At 41.0% G+C, this 20371-nt stretch overlaps 1 protein-coding gene and 1 long non-coding RNA gene across 2 annotated transcripts in view; both read right to left on the reverse strand.

Annotated features, from left to right (window-relative positions):
* The window catches only part of Hibch (3-hydroxyisobutyryl-CoA hydrolase), a 164638-nt gene that overhangs the window by 92757 nt on the left and 51510 nt on the right, over nucleotides 1-20371 (reverse strand). The gene's annotated exons all lie outside the window — the stretch shown is intronic.
* On the reverse strand, nucleotides 208-5107 carry LOC116899367. The gene is made up of 2 exons (XR_004387721.1): nucleotides 4911-5107; nucleotides 208-934 (listed from the first exon to the last, which is right to left on the reverse strand). It is a non-coding gene; the product is annotated as an uncharacterized LOC116899367 (long non-coding RNA).

The following is a 20371-nucleotide window of genomic DNA, read 5'->3' on the forward strand; positions in this document are numbered from 1 at the left end:
AAACTGCTTTTATCACATAAATGATAAAATTTATAAAAAAGCAGAGTATGTCTGTCTTAGTGACTGGGGTTTCTTAATTCCTCATTTTTTTTTCAAGTTAGCAAACATTGCAAAGAATAGGAAGAGTATTTTCCGTTCTACTGGGGAGTGGGTTCCAATGCCTGGGAAAGGCTGAGGATTAGTTATTTAACATTTTGAAGACAGAACTTGTTTTTTGCATGAGATTTTTAATGTTTACAAAGTAATTCTGCTACAATATTGTTTTAAAGTAGGAAATGTTTAAAAAAGGAAAATTTATAAGGCATCAACAAACCCTCTCCAAATTTCAAGGTTTGGATTCTGATAATCTGTACATAATTTGGTTAATTACTGATAAACTAGGAGTTACAGTCATTGTTTTAATGAGAAATGACTTGGGATTCTCTGGAGCTCTTAAGAATTTTCTTATAAACCAGGGACCAGCAAACCATTTCTGACGAAGATCACAGTAGATACTTAGATACTTGAAGTGCTGTGGGTCACGAAGTCTGTGCCATGGCCACTCCAAGGAGCCATAGAGAACAAGTTCCGCTCCACTGCAGGAAGGCTCCATAAAACACTGGTGTTTGAACTTTAGCTGTCACATCATGAAAAGTTATAAACACTGGTGCTTAAACTTCAGGCAACCACTATATTATGAAACATTAGTCTTTTCATTTCTTTCCCAAGCATTTAAAAACAAGAAAACTATTTCCAGCTTGTAGGTTGCACAAAAATGGGCAAGATGCCAGGCCTGGCGTCTCTGCTATGGTGTGCTGACCCTTGCTCCAAAATAAACCTCAGAATTTCAAATCCCTGCTTCCCAGAGATTTAAAATAACTATTCAAATCTTCATCAGTAACAGCTTTTAGATCAGCTGGTTTCCATTTTGGAGTCTGGTCTTTGTCAATGAGAACTGTCAAAAGAAGGTAGACACATTACCACATCTTTTTCTGCTATTACCAGATTTAATTATTAAACTAAAAAATGTATCTTACTAGACATATTTCTCTATAGTATGATTTTTCTGCAGAGTTTATGCTTTTGAGAAAACAGAGTGAACTAATCTGGCAGCTCAAACATTCCTTTTCGGTCCTCAGACAAAACGATGAAATCTCCATGTTACAGACAGCTAAACATAGTACTGGATTAGATGAGAGGGGTGCAACAGCCAGGCTTTTAAGCAGGTTTTGAGAGGAAAGTTAATTATTTGAGGTAGAGGAAAGGAGATTTTATACATAATTAAATGAAGATACTGCCCTTCTATCAAATTCTCTAGTAATAGATACCTCTGAATTAAAACAATAACGACCACCAGACCACATCAGGTAATCACCAAATCTTCTACTCCTATTTCAGTATAAACATCACTCAGGATAGTTATAATCTATCCCCAGAGGATTCTAAGTGTGAGTCATCTATAAGCACTTAAAAAAATAAAGAAAATGTCTGTTTTTTGGTGTTAGTGCAGTACAGTTACACACATGCTATTCAAGAGCCTGGATGAAGGGTATGTAGGAGTTCTATACTGTTCCTCACAAGTACGTGTGATCTATAAGTACATGAATCTACACTTGAGAACAGTTAGAAAAGCACTGTTATGGTAGCATAACTCAGCCATGCCTAATATATATAACTTTAGTGAAGGATGAGAAAGAGAGACAGAGACAGAGACAGAGACAGAGGGGGGGGGAAGAGGGAAGAGAAAAGAGAGAAGAAAGAGAAGAGAGACAGAGAAGAGAGGAGAGAGAAGAATGAGTTTAAACCTTGGGCCTCGTATAGCCTGGGCAAGCATTCTGTCACCAGGCTATATTCCCATCCTTAAATATACACATTCTATAGACACTAAGAAAAACCCAAATTAAGTCTGGAGCATTAAGCATTTGGAGCAGTAATCTGGGAACCAAGGAGCGGGATGTCTTGTTGGCTGGAGAAAACTTGATGCACAGTTAAATGTGCATACTGGAGAAGTGTTTTGTTTAGTTTTGTTTTGAGATAGCTGCGGACTCATGGATATGCAGCCAACTTTCTATGGGAGGCTGTTTGTTTGCTGTGGGATTCTGAAGCAAATTGGAAATGGCTGATTTCCAAGCTTCCAACCTAAAGCTTGTATCTTTTCAGCCAGTGTCACTAAAGACTGGTTCTGGGACATCTTTCCACAGAATCTCTTTCCCTTCAAGTGTCTGGCTGCCACTGTCTCCCTCCTTGAGATTCTATCAAAGGACACAGGAGAGAGGGCACCAAGCAAATCTGTGCTGTGTTCCTGCAGGACAGGAAGTGCTGCCCCCTGCAGGACAGGAAGTGCTGCCCGTGCAGGAAGCTCAGCGCAACAGGGCCAAAGCCTCAAGTCCTTGACTTTGCTAGCCTAGTTCGTTTATCTCTTCTGTAGCCAGAGAGGAGTTCACCCTAGATGGTAAAAGTACGAATGTTTAACAACCATCTCCCTAATTTGCTAGATTATTTTGTCTAATTTTCTGACAAATTTTTTATAGTTAGCAAATTGCAGCAAGAATATTTGTTTTACCCAGAACAAATGTTGCTTTCTGAATAGGAGTCTATGCTGAAACAAGAGGCAACATTTTTGTCTCACTAAAAACAAAGGTAGTTTGAGCCAGGACTGTATGGTGTATGGTGTATGGCGTATGGCGTATGGCGTATGGCGTATGGCGTATGGCGTATGGCGTATGGTGTATGCTGTATGGTGTATGGTGTATGCTGTATGCTGTATGGTGTATGGTGTATGCTATATGGTGTATGCTGTATGCTGTATGCTGTATGCTGTATGCTGTATGGTATATGGCGTATGCTGTATGGTGTATGCTGTATGGTGTATGCTGTATGGTGTAGGCTGCATGGTGTATGGTGTATGGTGTATGCTGTATGCTGTATGGTGTGTGGTATGTGGTGTGTGGTGTATGGTGTATGGTGTGTGGTGTGTGGTGTATGGTGTGTGGTATGTGGTGTATGGTGTATGGTGTGTGCTGTATGGTGTATGGTGTATGCTGTATGGTGTATGCTGTATGGTGTATGGTGTGGACTGTATGGTGTGTGGTGTGTGGTGTGTGGTGTATGGTGTGTGTTGTGTGTTGTGTGTTGTGTGGTGTATGGTGTGTGGTATGTGTGTGTGTGGTGTGTGTGGTGTGTGGTGTGTGGTGTGTGGTGTGTGGTGTATGGTGTGTGGTGTATGGTGTGTGGTGTGTGGTGTGTGGTGTATGGTGTATGCTGTGTGTATGGTGTATGGTGTGTGGTGTATGTGGTGTGTGGTATGTGGTGTGTGGTGTATGCTGTATGGTGTGTGGTGTGTGGTATGTGGTGTATGGTGTATGCTGTATGGTGTATGGTGTATGGTGTATGGTGTATGTGGTGATCCCAGTGCTCAGGAGGCTGACCAGCCTGGCCTACACAGTAAAACTTGGTCCCAGGATAAAAGTTGTTTTTCAATTTTAGAAACAAAAGTAGTTTGATAAGCAATTCCTTTGGGTTTGTGTTGTTGTTATTGTTGGTGCTTTTTGTTTTTATTTTAGAGACAGGGTATCTCCATTATGTGGCTCTGGCTGGCCTGGAACATGCTAAGCAGACTGGCCAGATCCACATGGCTCTGCCTCCTGAGTGCTGGGATTAAAAGTGTGCACCACTGGACCTCACAGGTCCTTGCTTTTTGATTTAACATTCTAATGTTGACTGACTTTAACTCCTTTTTCCTGAAGTAACTTGAAAATATTTTCTAAAATATCTAAAAATATTTTGTATCTACAAAAGGACCATCACATAGTTAACAAATACTCTAGTAACCACTCTTAAGTATAAGTCTCCTGAGAACGTGAACCACAATTTTGACTTTCATGCATCGAAAACCCATAGGGAATTAGTAGAAAAGATGAATATTGTTTTCGTCATACAGCCACCCACTTGGACTCAACCTCATGGGTCTTCCAAAATGACTGCACCCTATGCTTACTGGGTACATCGTGCTATAAATTAAGAGAATTCTACAATAACAGTAGGAATTTACTAAATCTCTGGGTGTAGAAAACACGATCTTTTACTCAGAGAAAAATTTCTGGGGTTAGAAAGTACATAGGTCAGTGGTAGAGAAGTAGCTCACACACACACACACACACACACACACACACACACACACACACACACACACACACACACACACGCACGCACGCACGCACGCACGCACGCACGCACGCACACCACACTGTACTCTATTAAAATGATTAATAAAAACAAGAAAACTGGTCAGGTTGGGAGACAGAGGCAGGAAGAGACATGAAAATTTTATGCAGAAGAAAATAACTCGTTTTATATAAGGAACAATAGCTCTTTATAAACATAAACTATTCATAAAAGGAATGGTTACAAATTTGCTACAGAAAAACAACATATGCTTTTTCTAAGCTGCTGCCTTGAGCTGAGTACAAATGTGAAGTATCATGTACTCATCCAGTGATGCTAACTGCCTACACACCAAGGCGGTGGGCGCTGGGTTCAGACACTGCCAGTCATACCAGAGTAACACAAAGGACGGAGGGAAGAGGGACAGCTGAGCTTCCTGGCTCAGAATTGAAACACTTTAAAATCAGCAGGATGTGTTTACAAGTTACAAGATCCCATGAGCAGAAGGCAGGGTCCCATACACACACATCAGAGAACAGTGCTGAGATGTGAATGTAAAACATAGTTTTAGACACACCTTCCCATATGTTACACACACACACACACACACACACACACACACACACACACACACACACACGAGAGACAGAGACAGAGAGCAACCATTCTAAAGTTGTAATTTGCACTAAAACATCCATTAACGTTAACTGAGAATGCTCACAAATTTGCCTCCCATGACAGTCAAGACGGACAGACGTGTCACTTACCAGCTCTAACACCTTCATGAAAGTCATGACCTTCCTGAAAGAAAGTCAGAGTGGATGGGGTAAGTGTGAGCCCACTGTGCCTGTGCTCTCTCCTCTGCTCACCTTGGCTTTTCACCCCTATGACAATGCTGACCACAACACTCAGAGTCTAGACCCCTCCAGATAGCTCACTTCAGACCACTCCACCTTCACTGGCTCCGGCAAGTCCACTGAGCACATCTTTACTCCTCAGGTCGGTGTATCCTGTGAGTCTCCCCACCCGTGTTGCCTTTATGTTTTTCTTTTTCCACTGAAGCCACTGAGATGTCCACTTGCTCTGGAAAATGTCCTCAGCCTTCAAACCTTTAGACTATTCTAGCGAATTTCCTACACTACTTGCATCCTTGGTTTCCTATTGGAAAATGAAGGAGCGTGAATATTTTCATTTAAAATTCATGATTTATAATCATAAGTCTCAAACAGGCACAGAAAACTGCCCATGGTCCATGATGCCTTCCCATTCTCAAGGAAATGAATAACTATTTCAACTTTCTCAACTTCTACTCTCATTCACTCTCTGCTTCTATTACATTCAGGTAAGGGCTTAGCCTCCATTAGCAAAGGAGAACCTTTCTGACATGCTGTTTTTGCATCAAGATCCCTGCCTGCAGCTGACAAAGCCTTCAGTCTCTTCTCCATTTCAAGACTGGAGGGAGGGACACCTTCCTTTTGAGGTCCAGTCATGCCTACATCCCAGTCCACACCTCCTTTGCCCTTCCAAGAGCTTTTTGTGAGAAGGGATTCTACAGCTCTCTCCTGGCCCCATCTCTGGAAACTGCAGGCCTAAGTGGCTGAGCACATGCAGGTCAAATGCCCGGAATGACTCACAGTGGCCGTGTTACCTTGGCATGTGTTTTCCTTTAAGAAGTGGCCACATCAGTTCATAATGGAACCATCTTAACCTGTGTCTGAAGGATGCAGTGCTACAGGGCTCAGTGACTGCTGCTGTTAGTTTACCTACAACAATCTTGTTTCTCTTTGGATAATTCCATCCTCCATGACCCTGGCCTAATATCTCCCATCTTACAAATGAACCTCACCATCTCCAGTGTTGTTTTGTTTTTGAAAAGAAAAGCTGTATATGTGCAATATCATCATTTCTTCACTGGCCATCTGCTTCTGCTTCATCTTACCTCCAATTCATGACTCTAATGGCCACCTCTGCCACTCTGGAAGGGCTTGCCAAAACTCACTAATTGATTATAACTGTCCTCCTAGTGTTACCTTGTTTCTCATAGACTTGGGCATGTTATATTCTCATTCTCATACAATTTTTGTAATTTGCTTCCTTTGTGATCCAATCATCACTTAATAGTGTGCAGTTTACTTTCCAAAACCTTGTATATTTTGTATCATAGTTCATTATTTTATTCCATTGTAGTTGAAAAAGCATAAGGAATTACTTCAATTTTCTTTTATTTTTTGAGACTTGAATTAGATCACAAAATATGGCCTACTTGGGGAAAATTCTATAGGCTACTGAAAAGAATGTGTTCTTTTTAGTGTGAAGGTTCAATATTCTGCAGATGTTGTTTAGACTCAATAATTTTTGGTTTATTTTTTAGGTGATATGTCCTTTGGTCAAAGTGGGGTAATAAAGACACTGTTGATGTGTTGGGGTAGTTGACTTTAAGTGTATTAGCATTTGTTTTGTGAAATTAGGTGCAGCAAGCTTGTTGTATGTGTGTTTAGAGCTATAATGCCTCCTCAGTGGAGTGGTCCCTTGTCAGTATGAGGTGACCTTCTTTGTAGTTTCTGATTAGTTTTAATTTGAAGTCTCAAATTAAGAGTCCGTTGCTTCCTGTTTGTGTGGAATGAATGGCTGCAGGTGTTCTCTCACTCTAACATCTCTACCTCTCCTGGTGATGTATGTTTCATGGAAGCAGCAAGATGCTGGGCCATTTTGAGTCTACTGTGTCTTTGACTGGGGAGCTGAGGACACTGATACTCAGCTATTGCTGACGTGTGTGTACGGATTCCTGTCATACTGCTGATCTTGTGGTGTTTGTTTTCTTCGTCCCCCTTTTTATAATTACTGATGTAACATTAACATTCTCCTGTCACCTGGCTATGCTTATCTTTCTGTTCAGTCTGAAGTAATCCTTCCAGTTCCCTCTGGAGGGCGGACTTGGTGGTCATGAATTACTTTCACCTGCTTTTATTGTAGACCTCCCCCCAAATTATGCAAGCTTGTTTTGCTGGGTATAACAATCCGTGTTGACACCAATGTTCTATCATTGGCCTAAGCCTGTCTGACGTTTAAAGTCTGCAATACAAATTAAGCTGTTATTCTGATAACCCACCCTGTGGCTTGATCCTTCTCTCTTGTAGATCCTTCTCTCACTATCTTTTCTACTGTTTTGTTCCTTTAGTGCTTTGACCAGTATGTGATTGGAAATTTCTTCTTTGGTCATATTTGTAGTCTGTATGCCTCTTTCACCTAGATGGCATCTCCCCAGACTTGGAAATATTTCTTTTGTGATTTTATTGAACATACTTTCTATACCTTTGGTCTGCTTTCTTCTTTTTGATGCCTATAGTTAATTTATGAATTTGGCCCATAGATCCTGCATATTCTTCATGATTTTTTAAGACTGACATTTTCTATGTCTAAGTGGCCCAATTCTTCTACCTTTTCTTCAAGCCTTGATAATCTGACTTCCATTTACTTATACTATTCTGAATTTTACACGTTCTATAATCAATTTCCTAACTAGAAAATAACAATATTCCATATAAAATCCTCACCATGCACGCCTGAGTTAGCCGGTACTCCATGGTCAGCACTTCTTGTAAGGTCTTTGAAGAGCCCTCCATGAGCTGCCTTAGTGTGATCTTTAGTGACGTCGGAGACATTTTATTAATAACCTTTGAAGAAAAACATTTTATTAATAATCTTTGAAGAAGCAGTTGTTACCCAACTGCTTGTTTGCTGTACATAACAAGCTATCTTAAGTTTCTATGTAAGCCATATTAAAACCTGCACCATAGAACTTCTTTTATGTGCCAAAGATTAATAAAAAATAATGCCTCATTTTAGCCTGCCAAAGCAGGAAGTAAGTTCTAACCCACTTCAAAGGTCATCCCACAAATGGAATAAACATAGTAATCAAATAAACCTATATTTTTGTTTGCCTAACATAAGCTAAGTAGAGATTACACCTTAGAAAAATATGCACTAATAAGATTACCATACTGGCCCTTCAACTACATTGCCAAGCAACTTGTTTGGAATTTAAAGATCCTATCACAAGTGTTCAAAGTTCCACTGCAACTGTGATCACCTGGCTCATACATGAGGCCATCACATAATTGCAGTGTTCTTTGTAATTGTACATACAGTTTCCATGTTGATTGATAACTGAATGAGTTCAAAGAATTTCCATTTCAAATTCCATGTTTTCTTTTAGAATATTATTTGTTTTCAGTTTTGCATGTGTATTACTTGATTATAATCTAACCTATCCTCCTAATCCCCCTCCCCTACTGAACACTACTCTTTCCAACGAGCAACACGACTCCTTGTTAGGTTCATGCCATTTTTAATGTGTGGGTCCACTGCATTTAGCTAGGGCTGCCTGCATGCAGAACATTGTGGGATTGGGGAGCTATTACTGGGCAAGGCAATTTCCCGAGTGGCTACAGCACTGAGGAATATGACTCCCCCTTTCTCCAGCAACTATTAACTACTGGTAGCTCTCCAAGGACTGGCAGGGGCCTCAGGAACTCCTCCCAACCCATGACAGAAAGGTGATGGACCCAGTCTTGTACAGGTTTTTTTCAGGTACAAAGTTCTGTTTCTCTGTAACATCCTCCACGTCTGTCCATGCATACTCCAGGAACAGAGTATCTCAGTTAGCCCTTGCTGAACCGTAAAAGCTTGAGTACTGTGTAGAAGAAAGTTCAGAAGGTAGCAGTGCCTACCTACAGCCACAGTGCTGGAGAAGAGAGGGAGAATGATAAAAGGCCATTATGAAGGCATCTTTGAGGGATGCATTCTTCGACTGGCCTTCAGGATATTATCTCATGTTCTGGTCATGACTGCAGTTCTGCTCAGGTTCTTCCTTAATGGCTGCAAGCAATGAGGCTGATGACCCGTCATGGCAATCGGTACCATGTGCCACTCTTAATAGGCATAAAAAGGACCATTTTTGCTGACATATCCTGCCTTTTCTTTTATGGGAACATACCCACATTATCTCAGGTAAGCACTTGGAAGGACATCATTATGCTAAAGTCACCTTTCCAGTAGTCTGAGGTGTGCAAGCCAGCACCAATTCCTCAGCACCCATTACAGTTTGCTGCTCACATGGTCCATTTTCAGTTTCATAAAATGGAAAAAAAAAAAAAAACCTTTCTCTTTTTGTATATCCTCTGGGGCTACCAGGTAATAAAAAAGGCCATTAAAGCTCCATTTACTCATACTTGTACATTCCTGGAAATAAAAAAAAAAAGCATCATTTAGAAGCTTGCTAACCTGATGTTTTTGATGGCTGTTAACTCCTGAATGGTGCTTACATACAGCAGACCACTTAGGGGGCATGAGTGCTGACTATTAAACCTGGGTCCTCTGGAAGAGCAACACATGCTGACCACTTCCCCAGTTTGTCAATAGAATTTATTAAGCACAGTTCCCTCAGATTAGGGAAGTGCTTTTATTTTAATTCCACTTCCTGAGGGGGGTGGTGAAAGCATTTCTTGGATAAGGAAGCTAGGCCCTGTTGTGAATGGGTCCAAGTGAAAGCTGAAATCAAACTCAAGGTTTCCAGCTCCAAAGCCCACTTCCTTCTTCTGTATAAAAGGAACAGCAAGATACCACAGAAGTCCAAAGGTGACAGGAGGGGACACTGTATGTAAATTGAAGCCGACTACAACTTGACTGTAATTTTGCCAGTAAGGAGAACTTAAAGAATTGTAGCTTAAGAAGACTGTGACCTAAGAAGGGTCAAGGGAAGGCCTTTAAGTTCCAAACATTTCTTAAGCTTCTCCTGACTATCTTTCTCCTTGCCTTGTAATGAAGTCACTGGATTAGACTTCTCACTGTGGGAAGCATCTATTCCATCAAGGGCATGAATAAGAAACAATGACTCCTTTGGGCCTCTTGCCTGAGTCCTTGGCTCAGACACCAATATACATGATCTTTCAAACTGGTCTTTGCATCTGACTCTCCATCTTTTTAGTCTACAAACTATACCAAAGTTTCTTTTAGTTCCCAGATTATAGACATAAGGTTATAGCTTTCATAATTATTGACCCAGTGCCTTGTAATAGATCCCTTTCTAGGAACTAGTTACATTATTTATACACATCTGTCTATCTAATATTCTGTTTTCTGAATACATCAACTTATACAGAATTTTAATTATTTAAAACATGCATAGTTAGATGGTTTTCACTTTAAATTCACAAAAATTATGATGTATGTATAATATTCACAATGATCAAGAAATGAGATTAAGAAACTAACTGAAAAAAATTGCTCCTGACTTGAAGGAAATTATTAATTTAAGCCCTGCTTTTCACATTTTGAGGCAGGGACTCACTGCCTGCCTTGAATGTCTCATGCATCAGCTTTCTGAATAGGTTTAATTGCAGGCCTGTGCATCTGGATCAGGCCACCAAAGGAATGGTGAGAATAACTGTCCCTGGATACTTCTGCTCTCCTCTGAAGGGCCCATGATGCATTTCAAATCTACCTATATAAAGGTAAACTTTCTAGTCTTCTCCCAAAAAACTGATGTCGCTATTTTTAAATAATTTCTTTGAACTGATAAAATACACTATCTGTAGTTTGAGGGGAAGCATAAGTCATTTGATCATATGATCCTACAGAAATACTTTAATTTGAATAGTTAACGTTTTAAATCATCTGCAGAGAAAAAGTATATAGGAATTTCAAGATAAATTATGCATCAGTTCAACAATGCAAATGTCCCAAGCAAATACCAGAGGTCAGACTTAATAATTACAGCACATATATTACAATCTAACCAGCAGGCAGGCAGGCAGGCAGGCAGGCAGGCATTGTACTGGGGCTGTGGCTAAAGCTTGATCCCACAAGTATGGGGCAGACAGAGTTGGCTGAGAATGTGTGGACTTCTGAAATCTCAAAACACCAGTGACACCTGCTCCAACAAGGGCACCTCCCTAATCCTTCTCAAATAGTTTTCACCTACTGGGGTCCAAGCATTCAAATATATGAGCCTACAAGGCTATTCTCATTTCAAAGTCAACACAGGCAACAATTAAAATGCTTTCAGAAAAGAAAGATCAATAAATACTTTTGCATCTTGAGGGTAAGCAGACATTTATTCCTTGGAACACAGGAAAAAAATAGTTACTACAGGTTTTTGAGTTAAGAGCTCACTGGTATAGAACTCTTACTAGTACACACGGTCTTAAATTTGCTTTAAATACTAATTGAGGCAGGGCTTTCTTACAGTAAACCATACTAACAGAGAAAAGGCTAAAATCATATTAGCATCTCAGCAGCTGCAGAAAATGAAATAATGCAAAGTAGATAAAAAGAAATTCATATGAGCAACAAGAAATCTTGATAACTAATGTCCACGAGATTCCTGCAGCAATAGCAACTTTCAGGGTTCTAAAAGCTTTCAGGACAGGAAGAGGAGACATGAGTAGCTTCTCCACTTTCCACCAAGTACATTGCTGGTAGAAGCCAACAAGAAAGACGGGTAGCGTGAGACGGGTGTGGAAAATGGAAGAATAGCAGGAAGCTAGAGATAGAACTGAAGATGAATTACATTCAAAAGTGAAACTACAGATATAAATACTCTCATCATGTGTTCAGACAAGTTCTAGATACAAGTACAAAGTCTATCTTTATAGATTTTGGAGTTCAATTTTGCATTCTGTATCTCAACAAAACCAGATTAACTTTGAAAGATATGCAATTTCAAAGGCATCAAAATTGCAGCATCACTGGAAATGAACAGTGGATCTCAATCAGTGAAAGAGCATATTGTGTGAACAGAAGAGGGCCTCACGAGCGCTCCCATTGCGGAGACTGGAAATGGTGGCATGTGCCCAGCTGCTGGTGGCAAGTGACTACACTGACCCAGCCCCAGTGACAGTCTTGTCACGCTGATCTGTACCTGTGGTGTACTGGACGTGTGCAGAGCATGGGAAGATTCAGGATGACTCCAGCTGAGCCTGGGCTTGCTCCAGCCCACCTCACTCCATGTGGAATCCACCACGCTTTGGCTGACTTCCGTGTGAGTCTGTGGGTCCCTGCGACAGTCACCAAACTGCAACCGAGTGCTTGGAGGCCGACATAAAAACGAAACATAAATTGAGCTTTTCTCTTTGGGAGGTATGTACCAACTGTATTATCATATGCTACTTAAGTGCCAAAGTGTATCCAATAAAATAAAAAGGGTCTAAAGAAAGAATAAACAATAGCAGTAAGGGAAAAGACAACCTGGATTCACCAACAAACCTGGCATGCGAGGAAGAGAACCTTAGTAGATGATACAAGGAGAAAGGTGCAATGCAGACTACCACCTGAAGGACTTAGAAGCTCAGTCATGCTTTTAGACATCAGTAATATGTGGTAAAAGATTAACAAGTCTCTCATTCACAGTGAGATACCCTATCTGAGTCAATAAACACCATGAAATGCCATCTGACTCCATTGGAAATACAAATCAGAATCACAATACAATGTTATTTTACGCACTCCCGCTAACGACCAGATGAAGAAGAAATGGTTCTGGGTACGGGAGCCAACCAGTGTTCAGATGTAATGAGAGACACCGTGCATAGAGGTGCATTGAATGAGGGGAACGAGCGTCTCATAGAAGGGAGGGAATGGGATGCTTATGCACCGAAACCGGAAAGGGAATAACATTTGAGGCTGTAAATGATAATATCCAATATAAATTATAAAAAGGAAAGAAAGAATAATACATGATATGTGTATACACAGGTGAAGCTGAGCCTAGTACATGTATATGTGCTACACCTGGACAAATATATGAATCTGTGCTATCATGAGAGCTACACTTAGAGAAACACTCATGGCTCACACTAAACTAATTTACTTACCTTAAAAGCCCTTGACCAACTGACCTCAGATGTGAACGGCAAGAAAAAGTCAGTACGATGCTGTCATGCACAATGGGATGTCTTCCTGTAGCAGAATCAGCCATCCAACTGGCCGCTGTGCACAACATGGATTGATTCTACAGATGAAGACACTGGTGGCAGGACGCTCTTTGGAGTGTAAAGAAGCTGCACTTTGCTTTTTCCTCAGCCTGAGAATTCTGAAATACTATCCTTGCTAATCAACCTGTACTCAATACCGATCCATCCGATATCAAGCGCAGTGCATGCACGCTACTTATCCCAAAATGGTTTTCCTTCCAATCTTATCATGCTATGTGTAGAGAGTCGCGAAGTCTTTGCTAACTCTGAGACTACTTAAAATTCAACATAAATGACAGAGGACGCAGGACTCATCAGCTTCTTAAATGGGATCGCTATCGTCAGTGTCCATTTCAGTTACATCATTAAAACACACATTGACGAAGGATTCAATTCCACCATATGGATGAAGCACTTGAAACCAATTTACCAGTCGTCTAACCCTTCCATAAGTGTTCACCATGTATCTTCCAAAATGCAAAGACATTGAGGAAGCCCAATACCAATATCCTCTCCTTACATTCAGGACCATAAATCAGCTCATTTGGTCCTCCAATCAACAGGCAAGAGGCATGATATTTTGCGATGTATGATGATATTCGTCTAATGTAAATATTCTATTACTAATTTAAGATTGGTTTGTCCGAGGCCAGGAAGGTAGCAGGAGAACAAAGTGACCCTGCCTGATTGGTATAATTGGTAATGAAAAGATACCAACAGCAATAGCTAGGCTGAGAGACGTATAGGTGCAGTTGAGGTATCCCAGAGCTTGGAAGGCCCTGAGAGGGACAAAGACAAAGCACCTGGGGTGGGAAACGTGAGATAAAGAGACAAGCCTCAAGCTGGCTCACCTTGAGGCAATTGCATTATAGCAGTCCAGATGAAGCACAGTAACACTTGGGTTACCCTATAGGGAAGTAGATTCTAACAGCATGGAAGTGGGAAGGTGCTGTACTGCTTGACGACACTGAGAAATACAAAGGCTGTATAAGCCTTTTATTCAGGATCTAATAACCAAAGTCATGGTGAGAAACTCTGGACTGGAATTTTTAATGCCCATATACAGGGGTATATAGTCAAGGTTTGGGAAATACTCTCTGGCTTGTTAGGACACTACTTGGACTACAGCAACCCTCAGACAGGCTTCTCATACAAGGTGTCCACAGTCAGTTGGGGCAGAAAAGATCCATACGTTACCTTAATCATTCCGCAAAGGTGAACCATCTTGCGTGAGTTTTCAAAGAATCTGTTCCACAGTATTGGCTGAAGGAAACAACTATAAAGAAAGAAACGACAGTTTACCACTACAGCCGGTGACTTCCTATTTCAAGTCACAATTGGGCACTGGAGCCTGTCTTTCTTTCCCTATTTACTTCAGTAAGAGACTTTCACTAGCACAGCAAAGGAAATGCTCACCACTTCCTGGGTAGGACATTTATTCTATCACTACTAGTACAAAATAAAATCTATTCTTAACTTCTACCCTTGTTTTCATTTGCTGATACTTGTTTCAATCCATTAAATATATTTAAATACACTAACAAAAATCAATCGTCAAAAACGGAAGGAACAGCACTGCCTCCTGTTCTTCCCTTAGGCCTGTAAGCGGAAGAAACAGCTTTAAAGACTTTTTTTGCTAACTTTGGTTTAATAATACCTTCTGGAAGATGAGTAAAAGGTAAAGGAAGTTAATTCAATTATTATCCTCTGCCTTTCTACTGACTTTAAAAAAAGATATTTGCATTAGGAATGATAAACCTGCCTTATTATTTCCTCCCACAGAAAGAGTGGGCAGAATTTGACACTTTCAAGTAAATGAATACCCGAAAACATGACGTAGCCCTCAACCTGAGGGCACTATCCAAACACAATGTTACAATACAAAGAACCGTTAATTAATGCCAAAAGGGCAGCACATTAAGTTTACTGTTAAGTACCCTGTTTATTTGTCATGTGTTCCTCAAATGTAATGAACTTATCTTGACCCATCTTGGACTGTTTGAAAAGAATAATTTAGGTAATTCAAATTTAAAAACCCTTTAAAATTCTTCATGTTTAATGATACATTTGTACCAGATTACCATTTTAATCCAAATTATATTTAATACTCTCTTAAATAATTGTCACCATATGTTTCAATTCAAGAAAATATATACACAACTACAAAAGCTCTTAAAAAGTGCCAAAATAAAAAATTCTTTATTTATTTTTTATCACTAACTCTTCTATGGTCTAAGTAATGGGTCTGGACCTGGGACACAGAACTCCCTTGTCAAAATCTTTACCCTTGCTAAAATCCCCACTGCACTTGCACAGGCAGGCGACCCTCACGCTCTCCCTTCAGGGAGAGAAAGGACCTCAAATTTTGTCATCCATGTGAGGCCAGAAGGTTCCTGTGTTCAGTATTCAGCCTTTGCCATGGCTGTTCCACCTTTCAACACCACTCTCTTCTGTTTATGTTCTAGTCAATCTCTCCATTATCTTAACCCTGCGTCTTATGTGGCATAATCCAGGGCACCTTCTTGCCAAAAAATAACGGTTACCAAAGTCATCCTTTACGACAGAACACACGCTGCTGGCAGATGGGAGTCTGGATCATAGCAATGGGCAATTGAGTCTGAGTTTGGGTGCGGTGCTTTTACTGACAGTGTCCTACAAAGCAGTCCTACTATACAGACTTTAACACTGAACTCAATCAACCTGTTGCTTTTAAAACCTGCATATCTCACATGTTTCTCCCCTTCCTACTTGGATTCTAGCATTCTAAGTCGTCCTGTTTTAGCTTTGTACATTATATGTACCTTACCCTCTACTGTAATGGGCTGAATGGTGAATTCCATGATCAAACAGAACCTACATGTGTGTTGAGGGCTCAGTGCTTGGGAAGAGGAGAATGAACATTATTGTTCTGCAAGGGCTGGAGACTTCCATAGCATGCTGTCTCTTCTTAGTGGTACCTCACCATCCCTCTATCCCTTGTCTGAACTATATAGACCTTTGGGTTTAACTACTTACTAAGTTGTAAGAAATTTCTGAACTGTTTGCCTGTATCATATCAGTGTCCCTGCTTCTGTCCTGCCTCTGTCTCTCCATCACCTCTTCCTTTTCTATGATTCTTCCTTTTCTCTACTATTTTTTCTGTATTTTGTGCAGTGCTGACCAATATCCCCTTGTGCTATGTCCCCACCACCTGTGAATGTCTTCCAGAGGTCCTTAACTGGTTCCTTAAAGAACTCTCTGCAGGACTCCGTTTGCTCAGCTAGCTTGCTCCAGCTGGCTTCCCCCACCTGAAGGATGATGATATCACAATCTTACATCTAAGCTTTCTTGGGATTTGAGGGATTTAGCTCAGTGGTAGTGCTTTTCTAGCAACACAAGCCCTAGTTCAGTCCCAGTCGACAAAAAAAAAAAAAAAAAAAAAAAGCTTTCTTCTTGGGAACTGCCAGTATAGTGATATCTTACTGGGACCTTTGTTTCCTTTCATTTTAAGTCACTTCATCAATCTACACCTTTTTCTTCCTTTGCTATTTCAGTTAAATTTCTGCATTTGAACCATACGATTTTTAATTCTCAACCCTTTTAAGGATTCTCAGTGTGTGTGTGTGTGTGTGTGTGTGTGTGTGTGTGTGTGTGTGTGTGTGTGTGTGTGTGTGTTTGCATGCATGCATGCCTCCACTTTCCCAGTTTGACCTGGGATAAGGGCCCATAAGTGGGTGCGGGGATCAAATCAAGCCCCTGATATGTTGAGCATGCAAGCACTTCACTTTGGGCCTTTATACAAAAGAAACAGTGACATAAATGGCTAATTAAACACTGGGGCAGATTTTGTGTGGTGTTTCATCTGTAGCTCTACAAATGGCGGACACTGGACCTGTCTGCTGAAATGCCTCTGAGAATTCACTGAGAAGCCTTTAAAAGCTCCTTCCAAGGTGGAGCACTGAAGTTTCAAAGAGAAGCTGTACAGGTGTGCAAATTTGCTGGGGAGGGCAGGTATCAGATGGCTGCCTCCTCAAGACTGAGCTCCGGGTTCTCCCACCATCGCTAGACCAGTGATCTCAATATGCTTCTACATCCACAGATCAGTGCTCACTGCTGCCACCTGTCCAACACTTCCAGTCTGATGGTCCGAAACCTACTTGCACTTCGCGATGAGCTCTAAGGCACCTTACCCTTGCATCCTCAGCTGGAAGGACTTCAGGCTACACAACTCTCCTCCTCCAGTGCATGCAACTAAATGGAAAGAAAACAAGACATCTGGGAGACTCTACAGAAACGAGACAACTTGTGCAACCCTCTCATGGATCCTTATCCTTGGTCATCATGCTCTTTCCATCGCCACTAAGCGAGAGCTTGGACTGCAGCTATGTACACATAGTGCCACACTACAAATGCTACCTCTGGAAAGGATAGGTAAGATGGGAAAATATGGAGCCCTTGTGGTGTGGGTACAACTTAACGTCCCTCCTTCAGAACTCAAACATTGCAGGCGCCAAGCCTTTTGAAAGATCTATATATGCATTTCATTGTACCATTAACTGTAAATAGCACTCCCAGGTGACTTAGTGGGCTGGGGTGATTTTGACATGGGAAGGTCCCACAGACTCCTGAGATTTGAGATGTCAGAAAGTAACCATGGAGTAGCTAGATATTGGGAGGTGTGGCCTGTGTTGAAGAAGCGTGCACTGTAGGTGGATTTTGAGGTTTCGAAATATACACTCAGGCCGAATGATGTCTCTTCTACGCTGCTGCCTGCCGTGCTCAGACATAAAGCTCTTGGCTCAGCCTTCAAAGCCCTGCCAGCTCGTTGTTTCTTTTATAACACTTGCTTACACTGTGGTCATAATGTCATCTCCACTACCAATGCCGACCCTAACTAAGAAGAGGGCACACAGCCCACAGACAACTCTGTCATAATATGTACCATGATCCTACAGCCATGACAGAGACTTTCCTAACTACTTTCAGAAAGCAGCGCAATATTTTTCCTCCTCTCCAAGTGGTGCAATTTTGCTTTGCTGTGTCCAAGTATTTCTTTCGAAATGCCAACACTACGTCAAACTGTAACCTGTAGGAAGAAACCTACTGGCTCTTTCTAACAGAGTAATTTTCCCTTCGATCAAACCTAGCTGAGAATAATTTTCGCATGCGCCCAACTTCTCTTTCTGTTTTTGCGGGCCTTGAGAATGGATATACTGCCTGCTGCAGGTAATGCTCCTGTAAGCGACCAATGACAGAGCAGGCGCGCTTAGGAACCAACTCTCACGCGGTTGACTAAATTCCATTACAAAATCTACCACTTTGCTTCCTTTCAGAAGACATGCAGGGCCAATGGCATGATAGAGGCCTGCTCAATGAGGAAGCAGCTGACCAGGCACAGCATGCCAGGTGAGACCGAGAAAGTCAACTGTGATGGGAGAAGCAACTGTGGCGGGTAACCTCCACCATAGTTTGTAGAATAACGATGTGGGGAAACACCAGGTTTACTAAACTGAATACTTTTACCTTCTAAATAAAAGTATATAAAAAACAGAACTAAAAAATACGTTCATATACTTAACCACAATGGCTTAGTAGACCAGAAGAATGGATCCAGGTAGAGGCATTAACATGCAACAGAGCAATGATCAGTGCAGTCTCTGTATCAATTTCTGCACAAAAGATCCTAAAGTGGGCAGGGGACACAATGGGACACCCTATATAGTGAAATTTTGATAAAGTTTAATCATTCTAAGCATGTGCACATCGCTCCGTTACACACACACACACACACACACACACACACACACACTTGTTCATGCATTTCCCTCACCCCAGTGTTGAAAATGTTAACTATTTGGCATATTATTTACATGTCTGTAATCAAGCACTTGGGGGCTGAGACAGGAGATCAGGAATTCAAGATCAGGTAGACTACATAATGAAACTATCTAAACCAATATTACATGTCAATTTAATAGCCTAACCAAATAATATACATTTCCAAATATCTTTTATAATATCCCTTCCTTATTCTAGAAACATTTCTCCTCAAGATTAAAACTCATCATTTTACTATATAAAATGGCTTCCCTGAGAATATTTTCCAAATTTGGAGGCCTGACTTTGTTGTTAAACCAACACTATTTAAATATCCTCTGAAGGTATCATTAGTTCTGTTTTGTATGGGTCCCATCTGACAGAAAAGATTAGGCACCTTGCCCAGCATGGTGACAGGGACGCCCACTGATGTTCTCTCTGCCTTGGAAGGTGAGGCGAGGTGGATCTGTGTTTCTGTTCAGCTTAGACGAGTCTTGACAGAAAGGGAAAGGTGCAGGAGTGTGGGTAGGTGGGGGTTAAGTTCTTTCTCCAATGTCCACACAGCTAAAAGAATGATGTAGCATTCATACCCTGCTTACAAAATCTATGATCTTCTCAATCACTCTCCAGCAAACGTCAGTTCACCCTTTCTGGAATCTACAAAGTGTGTGTGATTCCGCTCTGCACATCTCTTCCTTTAGTCTGAATCCTGTCAGTGCAGGAAGTAACAGTTTTCCTTGAAGTCTTGGCAAAAATAGCCTCGCCACATCAGGAAATGATCCTGTAATTAAGTATAGCAAAAGAATAATTCAAACAGAAAGTGGAGATAATATCTTATATTCACTTCACCATTTTCTGTACCAGACTGGAATCTGTTTTTATGAATATTAAGTTATGTGTTATACAAATGAGACAAATCAAAAACATATGAATTATGCTTAGTTTGGAAATTTTTCAAATCCTTGCCATCTTATGCTCTAGGGGTTGGTAAAAATATGTGACTGTTTGTAGAATGTCTTCTTTATTTAGGAGTCTACAATGTTAGCTTTTTGAAACCTAGATAGTTCACTGAGGACCCTTTTGATCCCTAGGTTGATATTTAAAATCCAGATGTGGCATCTGATTTGCAACTCAGAGCTGGACAAGCAAACGCCAGGGCCAGCTAGACCAACAGTTGTGAACTAACTCCAGTCTAGTGAAGAGACCTGTCTCAAAACAAGGCGGATGGTCCCTAAAAGAACAACACCCAATGCAACTGACAAAATACTTGCTTTCCAACAGTATGTATAGGGCATATTAACAGCCTTGATAATCTGAGGAGCTTGGGACATAACCCGTGGCCTTGAACTTTGTGATCTCTTTCTCAACCTGTGGCCTCCCCAGTACTAGAATTATAGTATGGGTTACCAGCGCCAGGAGTGTATGTTTTTAAATACAAATAGAGATCTTATTTTGTTCTT

Source organism: Rattus rattus, chromosome 4 (assembly GCF_011064425.1).
Source record: "Rattus rattus isolate New Zealand chromosome 4, Rrattus_CSIRO_v1, whole genome shotgun sequence".
Classification (NCBI taxonomy): Eukaryota; Metazoa; Chordata; class Mammalia; order Rodentia; family Muridae; genus Rattus; species Rattus rattus.